At 48.0% G+C, this 19,219-nt stretch overlaps 1 long non-coding RNA gene across 3 annotated transcripts; it reads left to right on the forward strand.

Annotated features, from left to right (window-relative positions):
• Positions 1–5,571: 5,571 nt before the first annotated feature.
• On the forward strand, positions 5,572–18,340 carry LOC131989909 (uncharacterized). Of its 3 annotated transcripts, XR_009396003.1 has the most exons (5): positions 5,572–5,812; positions 6,522–6,716; positions 6,884–7,163; positions 17,268–17,554; positions 17,644–18,340. It is a non-coding gene; the product is annotated as an uncharacterized LOC131989909 (long non-coding RNA). The 3 variants fall into 3 exon arrangements; XR_009396001.1 differs by having other exon boundaries at positions 5,582–6,716; positions 17,644–18,328; XR_009396002.1 differs by lacking the exon at positions 6,884–7,163 and having other exon boundaries at positions 5,606–6,716; positions 17,644–18,307.
• Positions 18,341–19,219: the final 879 nt, after the last annotated feature.

The following is a 19,219-nucleotide window of genomic DNA, read 5'->3' on the forward strand; positions in this document are numbered from 1 at the left end:
ATTAAGTGACATTAATTTGGGACACTTTTAATTCAATGTTTATTGTAACATAAAACATGATTTTTTTGTCTGGTAGCAATGATGAAGTTACAACAGAACTGGGAAAAACCTGCAGATTTGGGGGTTTTTCACTCTTTTTCACTCCACTTATGCAGAATTTTAAAAATGTTTTGCGTAAAATATTCAGAGCCTTCTGTGCATTGCCCAGAAGTCTTATTTTGCAGAATTTAAACTTTCCCATGCCGACACTAGCTAGCACACAGAGGATAATACAGGTACATCTCAATTAGAATATCATGGAAAGTTTATGTCAGTAATTCAATTCAAAAAGTGGAAATAACACATTATATAGATCCATTACACACAGAATGAAACATCTCATGTCTTAATTTCTTTTAATTATGATTATGGCTTACATTTAATGAAGACCTAAAATTTAGTGTCTCAAAAAAATGTGAATATTACCAAAGACCAATTTTAAAAAGTATGTTTAATATGTAAATATTGGCCTCTGAAAAGTATGTCCATCTATATGACTCAATACTTGGTTGGGGCTGTTTGACTTGAACTACTGGAAATTGACTTTTATTATGATATTCTAATTCATTGAAATGCACCTGTATCAACTTTTGCCACATTTTCTGCAAAACTCAAATCCAGTGACATCAATCCCTTTTGTTTTTTTTGTTTGTTTGCCAATCTACAAATATCCATCATCCCTGCAGCACTTTGGATAAAAGTCAGATAAAAAGTTTGATTTAGGACTTATTTAAATGCCACTCTAAATGACATTTAACACCAATTTTGCAATAATGAGACAATTGCTCTAATGTTGCTCTATGAACAGAACTGGGAAATACCTGCTGCAGATTTTGCGTTTTTCACTTTTTTTTTTCACTCTGATTGTGCAGAATTTTATTTATTTGTTTGCATAAAATACTCTGAGCCTTGTGTGCATTGCCCATAATAGCCTTATTTTGCAGAATTTAAACTTTCCCATGTTGACACTATCTAGCACGAAGTGGATAATATACTTGAGTGTCTCGGCCGGCAAAAGAAAATGAATTATGTTGGTTCTGTGATTCTAATCTGCATGAATTTAAATTATTAGGAAACAACAGATTTGACCAATTATTGAGAGATTTTACAATACAACATCAGAAAAATAACTAGAAAATTTCTAAAGAAATTTTGATTGTGTGCTTGCCTCTGGTCCTTGATTCTCGTAGATTAAATCAGCAGTTAAACAGGGACTCTGTCCTGAGTTCACAGACACCTCATACAAGTTTCTAGGACAAACGGTTCATTAGTTAGTAAAAGGGGGCGTGGCTAATCAAAAGGGGCGGGGTAATCAACCACCTATTAAACAGGGACTCTATGCCGAGTAATCTGACACCTTATAAAGTTTCTAGGACAAACAGTTTATTAGTTATGAAAGGGGGCGTGGCTAATCAAAAAGGGCGGGAATTTATTAAATATTGTTATGTAGAACTGGTCGGTGATGAACCATCATCATGCATGACAAGTTTGAGGCAGATTGGACAATGTATGGTCAAGTTATAAGGTCTCATGTTTTATGCAAAAACGCCATGTCCTTTAAATTAGAATGTCTGTCTTGGAGGCGGGAGGAGGGGTAGGGGGGAGGCTTTGGTAGCTAAGCAACCAGGTGGCCAGGTGGAGTTGACCAATCACAGCAGAGCAATCAACTGCAATGAACTGCTGGTGGAGACAGTTCCGCCACAGTGAGCAGGCAGAGGTGGACTATAGCGTCATATTTGAGTCATTGTTTGATCTTCGCGCACATATTCAGCAACTGAGTGAAGCAGACTCTCCCCGTGCTCGCTCGCGGTGGAGCTCTGCTCCCGCGGAGCGAGGACTCTTTACACATTGGGGGCGGGGCCAAGGCTGACCCCAGGCCTCTTGTGATTGGTCATTTTCCAGCCTTCCACGTGGGTGCCTTTTCAGTTTACTGCTGACAGCTGGTAGCGGCGGCATCAATCAAACAACAACAACAACGGTTGTTTCATGACGTACACAACTCTACGCTTCATCACTGATAATGAAAAGGTTAAAAAAATGTTGTTTCTTGTTTCTAAATGATCATACAGTAGTTAAAGTGTTACGTGGGTTTGCCGTGACACGGAGCAGAGACCTGCAGTCCAGCGGTGCAGGCTGTCTCTCTGGAGCAGAGGATGGCGGAAGTCTTAATTTATGTCAGTCTTCTCAGACAGCCCACAAACACTGGAAGACTTTCTGATCAGAGACTGGAGCAGCAAGGACTGGAGCGGTGGTCCGGAGAGAGGAGGATGTGGAGCCGGAGCTCGTCTGGGGGGCGGAGCGGGTCGGCAGCACCTGGTGTCGGTGTGTCCTGAGCAGGTCTGAATCTGCTGTCAGGAGGTGACCTGGACCATACCATGCGTGGTGAAGCATGTGTAACAAGTGTTCGCACATTTGGAGTACTGCTGGGAGGAGGACGTGCTGTCCCTGAAGGAGGTCCGAGCTGAAGGAGGTCCGAGCTGATGGAGGTCCGAGCTGAAGGAGGTCCGAGCTGGAGGAGGACCGAGCTGAAGGAGGTCGGAGCGGAGACCCCGGAGCGTCCCGTCAGCAGCAGGTAATTAGGTCAAGCTAACTAACGTCAGTAATCGCCGGTGGTTTAACGTAAAATATAATAAATAAACGCTAAACGTGAGACAGGAATATGATGGAGAAGATGCGAACAATGTTTCCTTTTTCAATAGTTATCAGACGAAAACGCTTTTGTTTATGTCGCTCCATGCTAACAGTAATAGCCAATTACTAGCTAACATTAGCGTTAGCTAACTATGACATCAAATGGCCGGCTAGGTTGAAAGAACACGTTTTCTTGTGGACGAAAGAGTGATGCAAAACATGTCTGAGAAGTCTGGGTGACAACATGATTTATTTTTTTAGCTAGCTACTGTCAATACTTCTGTTGAGCAGAAGCTGCTTTTTTTTATTTTAAAAATCTGCCACTACACATGGAGACGCATTTGAAGCAGTTAGGCCAAGTAAAGGAATAGCGCATGCTAAACTGCACACATCACAAGAATGTAGCCTGCAAGATGTAGTGAGGGAGGTCGCGGAATTTAGGATAACCTGACTGACTGACGTGGAGTCACGGTAAGAAATAATAAGTAAAAATAATCATTTCTTTAGAGGTTTGCATCAGCTGTGATGAGCTCCTCTGGACAAGGAATTAAATGATGTTGATGTGGAATTATTTGGGTTTTAAGACAGAAAAGTGTTTTTTTTTTAATATATTATTGTGGTTACTTTTTCATTTTTAACAGTCATTTCAGACCAATCCTGAGCTGCAGATATGTTCATGTTTAGGCTCAGAGTGGTGAGGGTATTTATGAGGGCTGCTGTTGGAGGTGAAAGGTGTGTTTAATAAGAGGCTCACAGAGGGACAGAGTCGGACAGCTGCGTTTCAATTATTGTGTTTGTGTATACGGTTTGTTTTGGAGTATGGACATAGTTCATGACTTAATACCTGCTGACTTCACTTGACCTGTCTCACTGCCTGTCTGTCTGTCACTGCGGTGGATTGATGCCGCTGTACTGTAGAGAGCTCCGGTTATAACGGTGGTGAAATTAAAAACACTCGAGCGTCTGTAGTTAGCATTTTCTGGAGGAAGATTTCATAGAGCAGAGTCCCTGGATTTGTCTCCAGTCATTAATGAGATGTTGATTCTCTTCCGGTTATATCACTTGATTACGCGTGAATTCGCGAGATTCACTGATACACTGATTCACTCTGTTGGAAGAGCATTTAATTGTTCCGCTCACTTAGAGATTGGATAATCTTCCACGGCACACCCGATGATTTCTTGCGGCACACTTGTGTGCCGCGGAACAGCTGTTGGGAATCACAGGATTGGAGCACAGTTATGGGGGAATCTGATTGGCTCCTTGTGTTTTGGCTTTGATGTAAATCCTGTCGGATTTACATCAAAGCTGGCGGGACTCGGCGAGGTAAGAAGACATACTACTAGCATACTACCGTTACAATTGTGCCTTATAATGTTAGCATTTTCCTATTTGAACTTTTAAACTACTGTCTAAAATTTTGTGAAATGTAGTTGCAAGTTATTTGAGTTTCATTTGGACGATGTTTGTCATTTTATTTTGCTAATTTATTCGCGGCTACTGGTCTTAGGTCTGAGCTAGCTCTCTAGCGAGCTAGCTTTAGCATCATGTCGAAGCAATTTATCAATGGTCCGTCGAGGCAGAATATCTTCACAGTTACTCCATGGTACAGTTAGCATGATGCTAACAGTTGTTATAACAGTAGATGTGTCTGGTGTTAGCAAACACTATTGATTCTAAGAGTGCATTGCATGGTTTGACTGATTTGATGCTACTGACAGACAGCATATAATGCATTGTGAGTTGATAATCTAGGCCACAACAGTTTATGATTGCTGTGTTTTGTCTTGTGTCTACCTGGAAAAGGTGTCGTTATGCTAATAATAATATAATAATGCTAAAAAATTGCCAGCTTATGCTATTTTCCTTGATGTTGTCTAAATGCCATTTTTAATGTAGGGTTTGTGTACAATGTTGGCCTGACTAATTTTTTTTAAACTGTGATATGTAGCTAATAGTATGTGGATTTTGATGGTAGCTTCTTGATAGTAGTCCTGTTTTTTGTGAGGATGTTTTGGTATTCTTATGTAATAAGGTGTAATAGTAATAGCAATGTCATACTCATCAATGTCTAAATTTGAACATTCGGTTTATTTGGATAATATTAACCTGAAACTCATGTCACTTGGTAATGAGAGGTTAAAAAGAAAAGATAATCATGGGGATATACATTTAACCATGGAGTCAGGGCTGTAGAAATTTACTGTAATGATGAACTGGTAGTTTACTTCACCATTTAAGATTTACAATGTGTCAATGTTACTCACTACTGTTAGCAGACTATTACCCAAACTATTACCATTTCTTTTTTCCTATTTGTCATGTCAACTGGTACCTGAAGTATGTGCTCCTGTGACTAATATTAATGTACTCTGTGTGTGTGTGTGTGTGTGTGTGTGTGTGTGTGTGTGTGTGAGAGAGAGAGAAAGAGAGAGAGATTGACTGGAAGTTGAAAATGTAGGCTAAAACAGCTTTGGCTTAAATTAGGCCTCATTTCAAGAGAGAAAAAAGTAAAAAAAAAACCCTGTATACTTTTTTCAATAGTAATGGAAAAAAAATATTCTTGATGGGAATGCACAGAGTAGGTCATGTCAACTTTTAGTGAAACTTATGTTTTGATATTTGTATATTTGAATAAAATTGACCAATATTAATGAAAAAAATATGAAAATGAAATATACATTTTTTTGGTCATGAGTTACCTTAAAAGGTGAAAAAAAAGTTGGTAAAATGTTTTTCTACATTTCCTAAAACCTGTCTAATGTCATGAGGTCCTTTTTGACCCCTGAGGACCATGGGTGCTATAAAAATGTATAAAACACGTAAAAATGTATGAAGAAAGTTAAAATTTATATTATCTATAAAGAATGCAGAGCGGCATATATGCTGAAAATTTTGCTGTGTTTATAGAGGTGCTATGTGTGTTTAATTCTAATGATTATATTCAGCTTCATACTGATTTTTATGAATAAGTGATGCATTAATTCAGTTATTTAAAACATTAATTACACATTATTATTACATTGCTGCAATGCTCACGGTTGTCATCCTGTTCTAGATAAACACTACTTCACCTAAGAGACTTGAGTATCCAGTTCTTCATTGACCTTAAGCATTCAGTTGTTTGTCTTCACCTTTTCAGGTAAGCAATTTAAAAAAAATGCTTTTGTAATGTTGAGAAACACTGAAATTATTATTCATAAAGAACTTTCAACCATTGTTCTGTGATGTCATGTATAGTGATATACAAATATATCTGAAGGAAAGGTGTATTTGGGATAATCAATATTATTAGTATTATTCATGTATTTATTCATTTTTAAATAAGAGAATGGGGGAAAATAGATTATTAGCACAACAACTAGTAACTAGTAAAAAAAAAAGTTCATTCATTAATTGACGCTTGGTCAAACTCTCATCTAATTAAGTATTGCTGTCTCATTAATGTATTAATGTATTTATTTATTTTGTAGGCTAAAACCTGAGAGACCATGTTGTTGTTTCACATCAGAATAAGTATTTCACATGATGCAGATTTTTCAGCATGTGGTCCTCAATATATAGTATAGAAGTCACTGCATGTTCTGACTTTTCCAGGTTTCCTGTGTCCAGCATCTTCAAGACAGACTAAGCTAACTTTTCATATTTTTTGCACATTTATATTTAGGTTAGGTTAGGAGTAGGTTAGGTTTATAGTAGAGTATTTAGTTTGTATAGTTTAGCTTTTTATGCTGGTCTAGGGACAGTTAAGTTAGCAAATTAATTTAGTTCAGATCACTTACAGTTGCATATTATTGTTACAATTGTGTTATTTTGTGAGTTATTGTTGTACAGGCTATTGTATATTGCAGAACCAAGTGAGACGAGGAAGACCACTGCTTCCAAGATGCCGCGCTCAGAAAGTGCGTTGGACAAGTCTCGACTTTGCAGATCCTGCCCCACTTAGCCCAACCACTTCCGACCATGGGGTACTTCAAAGACCTCCGTCAACCAGCCGGCTGTGGATGATGGATAACGCACCCACAACTCCTTCTCCAGTCTACAAGGTATGGCTTTGTTTTTTTCCCCATCACAGTGGACACAGACATGGCCTGATAATAAAATCTGCTGTCTTAACTACTTCCTTTGAATAATAAAATATTAATTCACAATTGAGTATTTATAATGTATGAATAAATTTGGTATTGTGTGTCATCTGGTTCTGAAAATACAGACACCCCCACAGTCCAAGAACAGCTGGATGACCTCTGGACCCACTTGCCCCTGTTCACCAGTTGAAAAGATAGGCTTTTTAAAAAATTCTTCAATTGTTAATTCTGCACAAAACATTGTATGTCTTCCATTTCAACAAACACAAACATGAAATGTATATTTAAATACATAACTTAATGCAAATCAATCATACTAAATCATATATAAATCATACATATCTTCTTTTTTTTTAAACCAACCATTGCACGGACTTCCATCCAAGGAGAGGTTACATCTTGATGGTAACTTTTTAGATTAACAAAACTTTTGTGAGATTTGTAATTGTTGTTTCTGGGGAGGGGGCGGAGAGGGTAAGTCTAAACATTGCATGCAAGAGACCAACACCGGTGTCTCAGGGGAAAGCTATCTGTATACACAAGTATCAATCTACTTGGTTGCTTCAAAATTTTACGATAGTTTTGCAATTCCTGACCCAGAGAGAAGCAGAGAAGCTCTAGTTACTGGTTTGCATGGTCTCAGAGGCAGAGTTAGTGGTTCACAGGGTCTCAGCGGCAGAGTTACTGGTTCACATGGTCTCAGCGACAGAGTCACCGGTTCACATGGTCTCTCAGCGACAGAGTCGCCGGTTCGCATGGTCTCGGTGGCAGTCGCCGGTTCGCATGGTCTCAGTAGCAGTCGCAGGTTCGCATGGTCTCAGTGGCAGTCACCGGTTTGCATGGTCTCAGTGGCAGTCACCGGTTTGCATGGTCTCAGTGGTAGAGTTACTGGTTCACATGGTCTCAGCGGCAGGGTTACTGGTTCACATGGTCTCAGCGACAGAGTCACCGGTTCACATGGTCTCTCAGCGACAGAGTCGCCGGTTCGCATGGTCTCGGTGGCAGTCGCCGGTTCGCATGGTCTCAGTGGCAGTCGCCGGTTTGCATGGTCTCAGTGGTAGAGTTACTGGTTCGCATGGTCTCAGAGGCAGAGTTAGTGGTTCACAGGGTCACAGCGACAAAGTTACTGGTTCACATGGTCTCAGCGGCAGGGTTACTGGTTCACATGGTCTCAGCGACAGAGTCACCGGTTCACATGGTCTCTCAGCGACAGAGTCGCCGGTTCGCATGGTCTCGGTGGCAGTCGCCGGTTCGCATGGTCTCAGTAGCAGTCGCAGGTTCGCATGGTCTCAGTGGCAGTCGCCGGTTTGCATGGTCTCAGTGGTAGAGTTACTGGTTCACATGGTCTCAGCGGCAGGGTTACTGGTTCACATGGTCTCAGCGACAGAGTCACCGGTTCACATGGTCTCTCAGCGACAGAGTCGCCGGTTCGCATGGTCTCGGTGGCAGTCGCCGGTTCGCATGGTCTCAGTAGCAGTCGCAGGTTCGCATGGTCTCAGTGGCAGTCGCCGGTTTGCATGGTCTCAGTGGTAGAGTTACTGGTTCGCATGGTCTCAGAGGCAGAGTTAGTGGTTCACAGGGTCACAGCGACAAAGTTACTGGTTCACATGGTCTCCGCGGCAGGGTTACTGGTTCACATGGTCTCAGCGACAGAGTCACCGGTTCACATGGTCTCTCAGCGACAGAGTCGCCGGTTCGCATGGTCTCGGTGGCAGTCGCTGGTTCGCATGGTCTCAGTAGCAGTCGCAGGTTCGCATGGTCTCAGTGGCAGTCGCCGGTTCGCATGGTCTCAGTAGCAGTCGCAGGTTCGCATGGTCTCAGTGGCAGTCGCCGGTTTGCATGGTCTCAGTGGTAGAGTTACTGGTTCACATGGTCTCAGCGGCAGGGTTACTGGTTCACATGGTCTCAGCGACAGAGTCACCGGTTCACATGGTCTCTCAGCGACAGAGTCGCCGGTTCGCATGGTCTCGGTGGCAGTCGCCGGTTCGCATGGTCTCAGTGGCAGTCGCCGGTTTGCATGGTCTCAGTGGTAGAGTTACTGGTTCGCATGGTCTCAGAGGCAGAGTTAGTGGTTCACAGGGTCACAGCGACAAAGTTACTGGTTCACATGGTCTCAGCGGCAGGGTTACTGGTTCACATGGTCTCAGCGACAGAGTCACCGGTTCACATGGTCTCTCAGCGACAGAGTCGCCGGTTCGCATGGTCTCGGTGGCAGTCGCCGGTTCGCATGGTCTCAGTAGCAGTCGCAGGTTCGCATGGTCTCAGTGGCAGTCGCCGGTTTGCATGGTCTCAGTGGTAGAGTTACTGGTTCGCATGGTCTCAGAGGCGGAGTTAGTGGTTCACAGGGTCACAGCGACAAAGTTACTGGTTCACATGGTCTCAGCGGCAGGGTTACTGGTTCACATGGTCTCAGCGACAGAGTCACCGGTTCACATGGTCTCTCAGCGACAGAGTCGCCGGTTCGCATGGTCTCGGTGGCAGTCGCCGGTTCGCATGGTCTCGGTGGCAGTCGCCGGTTCGCATGGTCTCGGTGGCAGTCGCCGGTTCGCATGGTCTCGGTGGCAGTCGCCGGTTCGCATGGTCTCAGTGGCAGTCGCCGGTTTGCATGGTCTCAGTGGTAGAGTTACTGGTTCGCATGGTCTCAGCGGCAGGGTTACTGGTTCACATGGTCTCAGCGACAGAGTCACCGGTTCACATGGTCTCTCAGCGACAGAGTCGCCGGTTCGCATGGTCTCGGTGGCAGTCGCCGGTTCGCATGGTCTCGGTGGCAGTCGCCGGTTCGCATGGTCTCAGTAGCAGTCGCAGGTTCGCATGGTCTCAGTGGCAGTCGCCGGTTTGCATGGTCTCAGTGGTAGAGTTACTGGTTCACATGGTCTCAGCGGCAGGATTACTGGTTCACATGGTCTCAGCGACAGAGTCACCGGTTCACATGGTCTCTCAGCGACAGAGTCGCCGGTTCGCATGGTCTCGGTGGCAGTCGCCGGTTCGCATGGTCTCAGTAGCAGTCGCAGGTTCGCATGGTCTCAGTGGCAGTCGCCGGTTTGCATGGTCTCAGTGGTAGAGTTACTGGTTCACATGGTCTCAGCGGCAGGATTACTGGTTCACATGGTCTCAGCGACAGAGTCACCGGTTCACATGGTCTCTCAGCGACAGAGTCGCCGGTTCGCATGGTCTCGGTGGCAGTCGCCGGTTCGCATGGTCTCAGTAGCAGTCGCAGGTTCGCATGGTCTCAGTGGCAGTCGCCGGTTTGCATGGTCTCAGTGGTAGAGTTACTGGTTCACATGGTCTCAGCGGCAGGGTTACTGGTTCACATGGTCTCAGCGACAGAGTCACCGGTTCACATGGTCTCTCAGCGACAGAGTCGCCGGTTCGCATGGTCTCGGTGGCAGTCGCCGGTTCGCATGGTCTCAGTGGCAGTCGCCGGTTTGCATGGTCTCAGTGGTAGAGTTACTGGTTCGCATGGTCTCAGAGGCAGAGTTAGTGGTTCACAGGGTCACAGCGACAAAGTTACTGGTTCACATGGTCTCAGCGGCAGGGTTACTGGTTCACATGGTCTCTCAGCGACAGAGTCACCGGTTCGCATGGTCTCGGTGGCAGTCGCTGGTTCGCATGGTCTCAGTAGCAGTCGCAGGTTCGCATGGTCTCAGTGGCAGTCGCCGGTTTGCATGGTCTCAGTGGTAGAGTTACTGGTTCGCATGGTCTCAGAGGCAGAGTTAGTGGTTCACAGGGTCACAGCGACAAAGTTACTGGTTCACATGGTCTCAGCGGCAGGGTTACTGGTTCACATGGTCTCAGCGACAGAGTCACCGGTTCACATGGTCTCTCAGCGACAGAGTCGCCGGTTCGCATGGTCTCGGTGGCAGTCGCCGGTCCGCATGGTCTCAGTAGCAGTCGCAAGTTCGCATGGTCTCAGTGGCAGTCACCGGTTTGCATGGTCTCAGTGGTAGAGTTACTGGTTCACATGGTCTCAGCGGCAGGGTTACTGGTTCACATGGTCTCAGCGACAGAGTCACCGGTTCACATGGTCTCTCAGCGACAGAGTCGCCGGTTCGCATGGTCTCGGTGGCAGTCGCCGGTTCGCATGGTCTCGGTGGCAGTCGCCGGTTCGCATGGTCTCAGTGGCAGTCGCCGGTTTGCATGGTCTCAGTGGTAGAGTTACTGGTTCGCATGGTCTCAGAGGCAGAGTTAGTGGTTCACAGGGTCACAGCGACAAAGTTACTGGTTCACATGGTCTCAGCGGCAGGGTTACTGGTTCACATGGTCTCAGCGACAGAGTCACCGGTTCACATGGTCTCTCAGCGACAGAGTCGCCGGTTCGCATGGTCTCGGTGGCAGTCGCTGGTTCGCATGGTCTCAGTAGCAGTCGCAGGTTCGCATGGTCTCAGTGGCAGTCGCCGGTTTGCATGGTCTCAGTGGTAGAGTTACTGGTTCGCATGGTCTCAGAGGCAGAGTTAGTGGTTCACAGGGTCACAGCGACAAAGTTACTGGTTCACATGGTCTCAGCGGCAGGGTTACTGGTTCACATGGTCTCAGCGACAGAGTCACCGGTTCACATGGTCTCTCAGCGACAGAGTCGCCGGTTCGCATGGTCTCGGTGGCAGTCGCCGGTTCGCATGGTCTCAGTAGCAGTCGCAGGTTCGCATGGTCTCAGTGGCAGTCGCCGGTTTGCATGGTCTCAGTGGTAGAGTTACTGGTTCACATGGTCTCAGCGGCAGGGTTACTGGTTCACATGGTCTCAGCGACAGAGTCACCGGTTCACATGGTCTCTCAGCGACAGAGTCGCCGGTTCGCATGGTCTCGGTGGCAGTCGCCGGTTCGCATGGTCTCAGTAGCAGTCGCAGGTTCGCATGGTCTCAGTGGCAGTCGCCGGTTTGCATGGTCTCAGTGGTAGAGTTACTGGTTCACATGGTCTCAGCGGCAGGGTTACTGGTTCACATGGTCTCAGCGACAGAGTCACCGGTTCACATGGTCTCTCAGCGAAAGAGTCGCCGGTTCGCATGGTCTCGGTGGCAGTCGCCGGTTCGCATGGTCTCAGTGGCAGTCGCCGGTTTGCATGGTCTCAGTGGTAGAGTTACTGGTTCGCATGGTCTCAGAGGCAGAGTTAGTGGTTCACAGGGTCACAGCGACAAAGTTACTGGTTCACATGGTCTCAGCGGCAGGGTTACTGGTTCACATGGTCTCAGCGACAGAGTCACCGGTTCACATGGTCTCTCAGCGACAGAGTCGCCGGTTCGCATGGTCTCGGTGGCAGTCGCTGGTTCGCATGGTCTCAGTAGCAGTCGCAGGTTCGCATGGTCTCAGTGGCAGTCGCCGGTTTGCATGGTCTCAGTGGTAGAGTTACTGGTTCGCATGGTCTCAGAGGCAGAGTTAGTGGTTCACAGGGTCACAGCGACAAAGTTACTGGTTCACATGGTCTCAGCGGCAGGGTTACTGGTTCACATGGTCTCAGCGACAGAGTCACCGGTTCACATGGTCTCTCAGCGACAGAGTCGCCGGTTCGCATGGTCTCGGTGGCAGTCGCCGGTTCGCATGGTCTCAGTAGCAGTCGCAGGTTCGCATGGTCTCAGTGGCAGTCGCCGGTTTGCATGGTCTCAGTGGTAGAGTTACTGGTTCGCATGGTCTCAGAGGCAGAGTTAGTGGTTCACAGGGTCACAGCGACAAAGTTACTGGTTCACATGGTCTCAGCGGCAGGGTTACTGGTTCACATGGTCTCAGCGACAGAGTCACCGGTTCACATGGTCTCTCAGCGACAGAGTCGCCGGTTCGCATGGTCTCGGTGGCAGTCGCCGGTTCGCATGGTCTCAGTAGCAGTCGCAGGTTCGCATGGTCTCAGTGGCAGTCGCCGGTTTGCATGGTCTCAGTGGTAGAGTTACTGGTTCACATGGTCTCAGCGGCAGGGTTACTGGTTCACATGGTCTCAGCGACAGAGTCACCGGTTCACATGGTCTCTCAGCGACAGAGTCGCCGGTTCGCATGGTCTCGGTGGCAGTCGCCGGTCCGCATGGTCTCAGTAGCAGTCGCAGGTTCGCATGGTCTCAGTGGCAGTCGCCGGTTTGCATGGTCTCAGTGGTAGAGTTACTGGTTCACATGGTCTCAGCGGCAGGGTTACTGGTTCACATGGTCTCAGCGACAGAGTCACCGGTTCACATGGTCTCTCAGCGACAGAGTCGCCGGTTCGCATGGTCTCGGTGGCAGTCGCCGGTTCGCATGGTCTCAGTAGCAGTCGCAGGTTCGCATGGTCTCAGTGGCAGTCGCCGGTTTGCATGGTCTCAGTGGTAGAGTTACTGGTTCACATGGTCTCAGCGGCAGGGTTACTGGTTCACATGGTCTCAGCGACAGAGTCACCGGTTCACATGGTCTCTCAGCGACAGAGTCGCCGGTTCGCATGGTCTCGGTGGCAGTCGCCGGTTCGCATGGTCTCAGTGGCAGTCGCCGGTTTGCATGGTCTCAGTGGTAGAGTTACTGGTTCGCATGGTCTCAGAGGCAGAGTTAGTGGTTCACAGGGTCACAGCGACAAAGTTACTGGTTCACATGGTCTCAGCGGCAGGGTTACTGGTTCACATGGTCTCAGCGACAGAGTCACCGGTTCACATGGTCTCTCAGCGACAGAGTCGCCGGTTCGCATGGTCTCGGTGGCAGTCGCCGGTTCGCATGGTCTCGGTGGCAGTCGCCGGTTCGCATGGTCTCGGTGGCAGTCGCCGGTTCGCATGGTCTCGGTGGCAGTCGCCGGTTCGCATGGTCTCGGTGGCAGTCGCCGGTTCGCATGGTCTCAGTGGCAGTCGCCGGTTTGCATGGTCTCAGTGGTAGAGTTACTGGTTCGCATGGTCTCAGCGGCAGGGTTACTGGTTCACATGGTCTCAGCGACAGAGTCACCGGTTCACATGGTCTCTCAGCGACAGAGTCGCCGGTTCGCATGGTCTCGGTGGCAGTCGCCGGTTCGCATGGTCTCAGTAGCAGTCGCAGGTTCGCATGGTCTCAGTGGCAGTCGCCGGTTTGCATGGTCTCAGTGGTAGAGTTACTGGTTCACATGGTCTCAGCGGCAGGATTACTGGTTCACATGGTCTCAGCGACAGAGTCACCGGTTCACATGGTCTCTCAGCGACAGAGTCGCCGGTTCGCATGGTCTCGGTGGCAGTCGCCGGTTCGCATGGTCTCAGTAGCAGTCGCAGGTTCGCATGGTCTCAGTGGCAGTCGCCGGTTTGCATGGTCTCAGTGGTAGAGTTACTGGTTCACATGGTCTCAGCGGCAGGGTTACTGGTTCACATGGTCTCAGCGACAGAGTCACCGGTTCACATGGTCTCTCAGCGACAGAGTCGCCGGTTCGCATGGTCTCGGTGGCAGTCGCTGGTTCGCATGGTCTCAGTAGCAGTCGCAGGTTCGCATGGTCTCAGTGGCAGTCGCCGGTTTGCATGGTCTCAGTGGTAGAGTTACTGGTTCGCATGGTCTCAGAGGCAGAGTTAGTGGTTCACAGGGTCACAGCGACAAAGTTACTGGTTCACATGGTCTCAGCGGCAGGGTTACTGGTTCACATGGTCTCAGCGACAGAGTCACCGGTTCACATGGTCTCTCAGCGACAGAGTCGCCGGTTCGCATGGTCTCGGTGGCAGTCGCCGGTTCGCATGGTCTCAGTAGCAGTCGCAGGTTCGCATGGTCTCAGTGGCAGTCGCCGGTTTGCATGGTCTCAGTGGTAGAGTTACTGGTTCACATGGTCTCAGCGGCAGGGTTACTGGTTCACATGGTCTCAGCGACAGAGTCACCGGTTCACATGGTCTCTCAGCGACAGAGTCGCCGGTTCGCATGGTCTCGGTGGCAGTCGCCGGTTCGCATGGTCTCAGTAGCAGTCGCAGGTTCGCATGGTCTCAGTGGCAGTCGCCGGTTTGCATGGTCTCAGTGGTAGAGTTACTGGTTCACATGGTCTCAGCGGCAGGGTTACTGGTTCACATGGTCTCAGCGACAGAGTCACCGGTTCACATGGTCTCTCAGCGAAAGAGTCGCCGGTTCGCATGGTCTCGGTGGCAGTCGCCGGTTCGCATGGTCTCAGTGGCAGTCGCCGGTTTGCATGGTCTCAGTGGTAGAGTTACTGGTTCGCATGGTCTCAGAGGCAGAGTTAGTGGTTCACAGGGTCACAGCGACAAAGTTACTGGTTCACATGGTCTCAGCGGCAGGGTTACTGGTTCACATGGTCTCAGCGACAGAGTCACCGGTTCACATGGTCTCTCAGCGACAGAGTCGCCGGTTCGCATGGTCTCGGTGGCAGTCGCTGGTTCGCATGGTCTCAGTAGCAGTCGCAGGTTCGCATGGTCTCAGTGGCAGTCGCCGGTTTGCATGGTCTCAGTGGTAGAGTTACTGGTTCGCATGGTCTCAGAGGCAGAGTTAGTGGTTCACAGGGTCACAGCGACAAAGTTACTGGTTCACATGGTCTCAGCGGCAGGGTTACTGGTTCACATGGTCTCAGCGACAGAGTCACCGGTTCACATGGTCTCTCAGCGACAGAGTCGCCGGTTCGCATGGTCTCGGTGGCAGTCGCCGGTTCGCATGGTCTCAGTAGCAGTCGCAGGTTCGCATGGTCTCAGTGGCAGTCGCCGGTTTGCATGGTCTCAGTGGTAGAGTTACTGGTTCGCATGGTCTCAGAGGCAGAGTTAGTGGTTCACAGGGTCACAGCGACAAAGTTACTGGTTCACATGGTCTCAGCGGCAGGGTTACTGGTTCACATGGTCTCAGCGACAGAGTCACCGGTTCACATGGTCTCTCAGCGACAGAGTCGCCGGTTCGCATGGTCTCGGTGGCAGTCGCCGGTTCGCATGGTCTCAGTAGCAGTCGCAGGTTCGCATGGTCTCAGTGGCAGTCGCCGGTTTGCATGGTCTCAGTGGTAGAGTTACTGGTTCACATGGTCTCAGCGGCAGGGTTACTGGTTCACATGGTCTCAGCGACAGAGTCACCGGTTCACATGGTCTCTCAGCGACAGAGTCGCCGGTTCGCATGGTCTCGGTGGCAGTCGCCGGTTCGCATGGTCTCAGTAGCAGTCGCAGGTTCGCATGGTCTCAGTGGCAGTCGCCGGTTTGCATGGTCTCAGTGGTAGAGTTACTGGTTCACATGGTCTCAGCGGCAGGGTTGCTGGTTCACATGGTCTCAGCGACAGAGTCACCGGTTCACATGGTCTCTCAGCGACAGAGTCGCCGGTTCGCATGGTCTCGGTGGCAGTCGCCGGTTCGCATGGTCTCAGAGGCAGAGTTAGTGGTTCACAGGGTCACAGCGACAAAGTTACTGGTTCACATGGTCTCAGCGGCAGGGTTACTGGTTCACATGGTCTCAGCGATAGAGTCACCGGTTCACATGGTCTCTCAGCGACAGAGTCGCCGGTTCGCATGGTCTCGGTGGCAGTCGCCGGTTCGCATGGTCTCAGTAGCAGTCGCAGGTTCGCATGGTCTCAGTGGCAGTCGCCGGTTTGCATGGTCTCAGTGGTAGAGTTACTGGTTCGCATGGTCTCAGAGGCAGAGTTAGTGGTTCACAGGGTCACAGCGACAAAGTTACTGGTTTGCATGGTCTCAGCGGCAGGGTTACTGGTTCACATGGTCTCAGCGACAGAGTCACTGGTTCACATGGTCTCTCAGCGACAGAGTCGCCGGTTCGCATGGTCTCGGTGGCAGTCGCCGGTTCGCATGGTCTCAGTAGCAGTCGCAGGTTCGCATGGTCTCAGTGGCAGTCGCAGGTTCACATGGTCTCAGTGGCAGTCGCCGGTTTGCATGGTCTCAGTGGTAGAGTCACTGGTTCGCATGGTCTCAGAGGCAGAGTTAGTGGTTCACAGGGTCACAGCGACAAAGTTACTGGTTCACATGGTCTCAGCGGCAGGGTTACTGGTTCACATGGTCTCAGCGACAGAGTCACCGGTTCGCATGGTCTCGGTGGCAGTCGCCGGTTTGCATGGTCTCAGAGGCAGTCGGCAGTTCGCATGGTCTCAGCGGCAGAGTTACTGGTTCACAAGGCCTCAGCTCTGTGCTGAATTGAAGCGCCGTGCTCCATCGTCCGTGAAAAATAGAAGCTCTGCGCAAGTTTTGCCAGGGCTGATGGATGGCGGTGCGACGACGGACTCACTACGCAGCGGATCTGGAGTCGGTGGAACCTCACACAGTGATTATAATGAATGCGTATTGGCTCCGCCGACGGATCTGCAGCCATTATGCATGCAGTTGAATTTCGGGGTAACAGGATGTAGTCTGGTACTCCCCACCAGGTTATAATTTTGTTGGCGAGTGACCTCTCTTCTGTAAAGCTCAACCGAATGGGTGCAATAGTCCATAAATACAACAGAGTACACATTACCTCTGGAACTCTATGGGAAAGAGCCCATGAAATCCCAGGGCCTTTCTGAAGCTGCAATTTCCCTGCTTTTCTTAATTTGTATTATTAGCAGAGCTGAGCCCAATCAACACCTATATACCAAAGCACTGTATTTTAGGTCTTGTATTTTTCGAAGATATCCTGATATTGAATTCTCATTAAACATTCCAGGAAGGAGTTCTCAGAGACATCCTGGTATGTGGACTTGCTAGATGATTTCATCTGAAGGAGTTCCAAGATCCAGAAACATGGATCACCTCGTTCCATGACGCTGGACTGCACTATGAGAGGACACGAATATCAAGCCTTTGTGGGATCACTATGAACACCCTAAGGCGAAAAGCTGGGACAGATCTCTCCGGCAATATAGTGGGACATTTGCAGGACGGCACTATGAAAGAGGCTTCTTTGCCTTCTGTGATATCTGACTTCCAGCGCCGACAAAGTGACCGATATCTGTAAGTAATTACCCCAATCCTCGCGTCTTTGCACTGGCTCCCTGTTCATTTTCGTATTGATTTTAAGATTTTGTTGTTTGTTTTTAAAGCTTTGAATGGACTGACCCCATAGTACATCAAGGACCTCATCCAAATCTATACTCCAGCGCTCAAATTGAGGTCCGAGGGCCAGCTCCAGCCCGTGGTGCCTTGAGCGAGATTTAAAACCAGCGGGGACAGGGCTTTCTCTGCGGTGGGCCCCAGATTTTGGAATGCCCTCCCCCTCCATGTCCCAACAGCCCCCACGGTGGAGTGCTTTAAGTCTCGTCTTAAGACCCATTTTTATTTCCTGGCTTTTTAACTTTGCTTGAGTTTTGTGGTCCTCTGTGTCTTTTATTTATTTTACTACTTCAAACTACGTCTTTTATTTATTTTACTATCTGTTTGATTTTATTGTTTTATTTATAGCATCATTTTAGAGTAATACACTTTTTATTTATTGCTGATTGTTATATGGAAATGTTTGTTTTATTGTTGATTCTATGTACAGCACTTTGGAGACGTTTTTGTTGTTTAAATGTGCTATACAAATAAAGTGGATTGGATTGAAGTAAAATCATGTAGAGTGGTTGTCTTACTGCAGTAACTTCCTCATAGACACTGTGTAGCTTAAGGCTACAAGAAGTTATTTCTTCCTGCAGCCGGCGGATTATTTCAACCATGGGGGACAGAACCCAATGTATATCTTTAGGAGTTTTGAGTGATGCTGTTGTAGCCATTTCATAGTGTCTGAGCTGAGCCCCAATTGGGGTCGCGAGATGATTTCTGGGGGTCGCCAAATCATTTTGGAAGTCAGCTCTGTCTCCACTGTGTTAAAGTGTTGATGTGTTTTAGTCTTTTTGGTCATTTTGTGTTTTTTTTATTCATTTTGTGTCTTTTCTTTGGGGTAATTTTGTGTCTTTTTTTGGGTAATTTTGTCTTTTTTATGTAATTTTGTGTCTTTTCTGGTCATTTTGTAATTTTATGTCTTTTTTTTTTATAATTTTGTGTCATTTTGAGGTTAATTTGATTCTTTTTTGGGTAATTTTGTGACAAATTCCAAAGTAGCAAGTTGTTACTTTCCAAGGAGTCTCTGGCTTGAAGCTGACTGTTACACACTCAGGAGGTCAGAATGGACCTTTAAACTTATAGCAAAGGACTTAAATTAAAACTAACAATAAAATATAAAAAAATATAAAAATGCACAGACCGAGAGATGTTTTAGTTGTTGTCTGCTTCATTATTTGTCCAAAATTTGTTGCATCAACTGAGTTTGTATGAGCTGAACTGTGAGATACTGTTCAGTGAGGGGGGGGGTCACAGACAACATGCATGTTAAATTTGGGGTCGCGACTCAAAAAGGTTGAGAACTACTGGTCCAGGGTATGGTAAATTACACAGCTATCTTTTTTTGCTGAGTATTTAAAGAAGAAAGTCAATGAATGCCAGATTCCTATTGGCTTAACAAGGGAGAGTTGACTGGGGTGTGGATTTTGAACATTAAAATATAGACTCAAATAAAGCAGACAATTTTTATGGCAGATTGCCACACAACATGGGCTACTGCAAGCAAAGGTGGCCCAAATCTGTTTTTGTTTTGTACAGTATGCAGCACAGATCACGTGGAATAAAATTTTTTTTCAAATC

This window comes from Centropristis striata, chromosome 17 (assembly GCF_030273125.1).
Source record: "Centropristis striata isolate RG_2023a ecotype Rhode Island chromosome 17, C.striata_1.0, whole genome shotgun sequence".
NCBI classification, from domain to species: Eukaryota; Metazoa; Chordata; class Actinopteri; order Perciformes; family Serranidae; genus Centropristis; species Centropristis striata.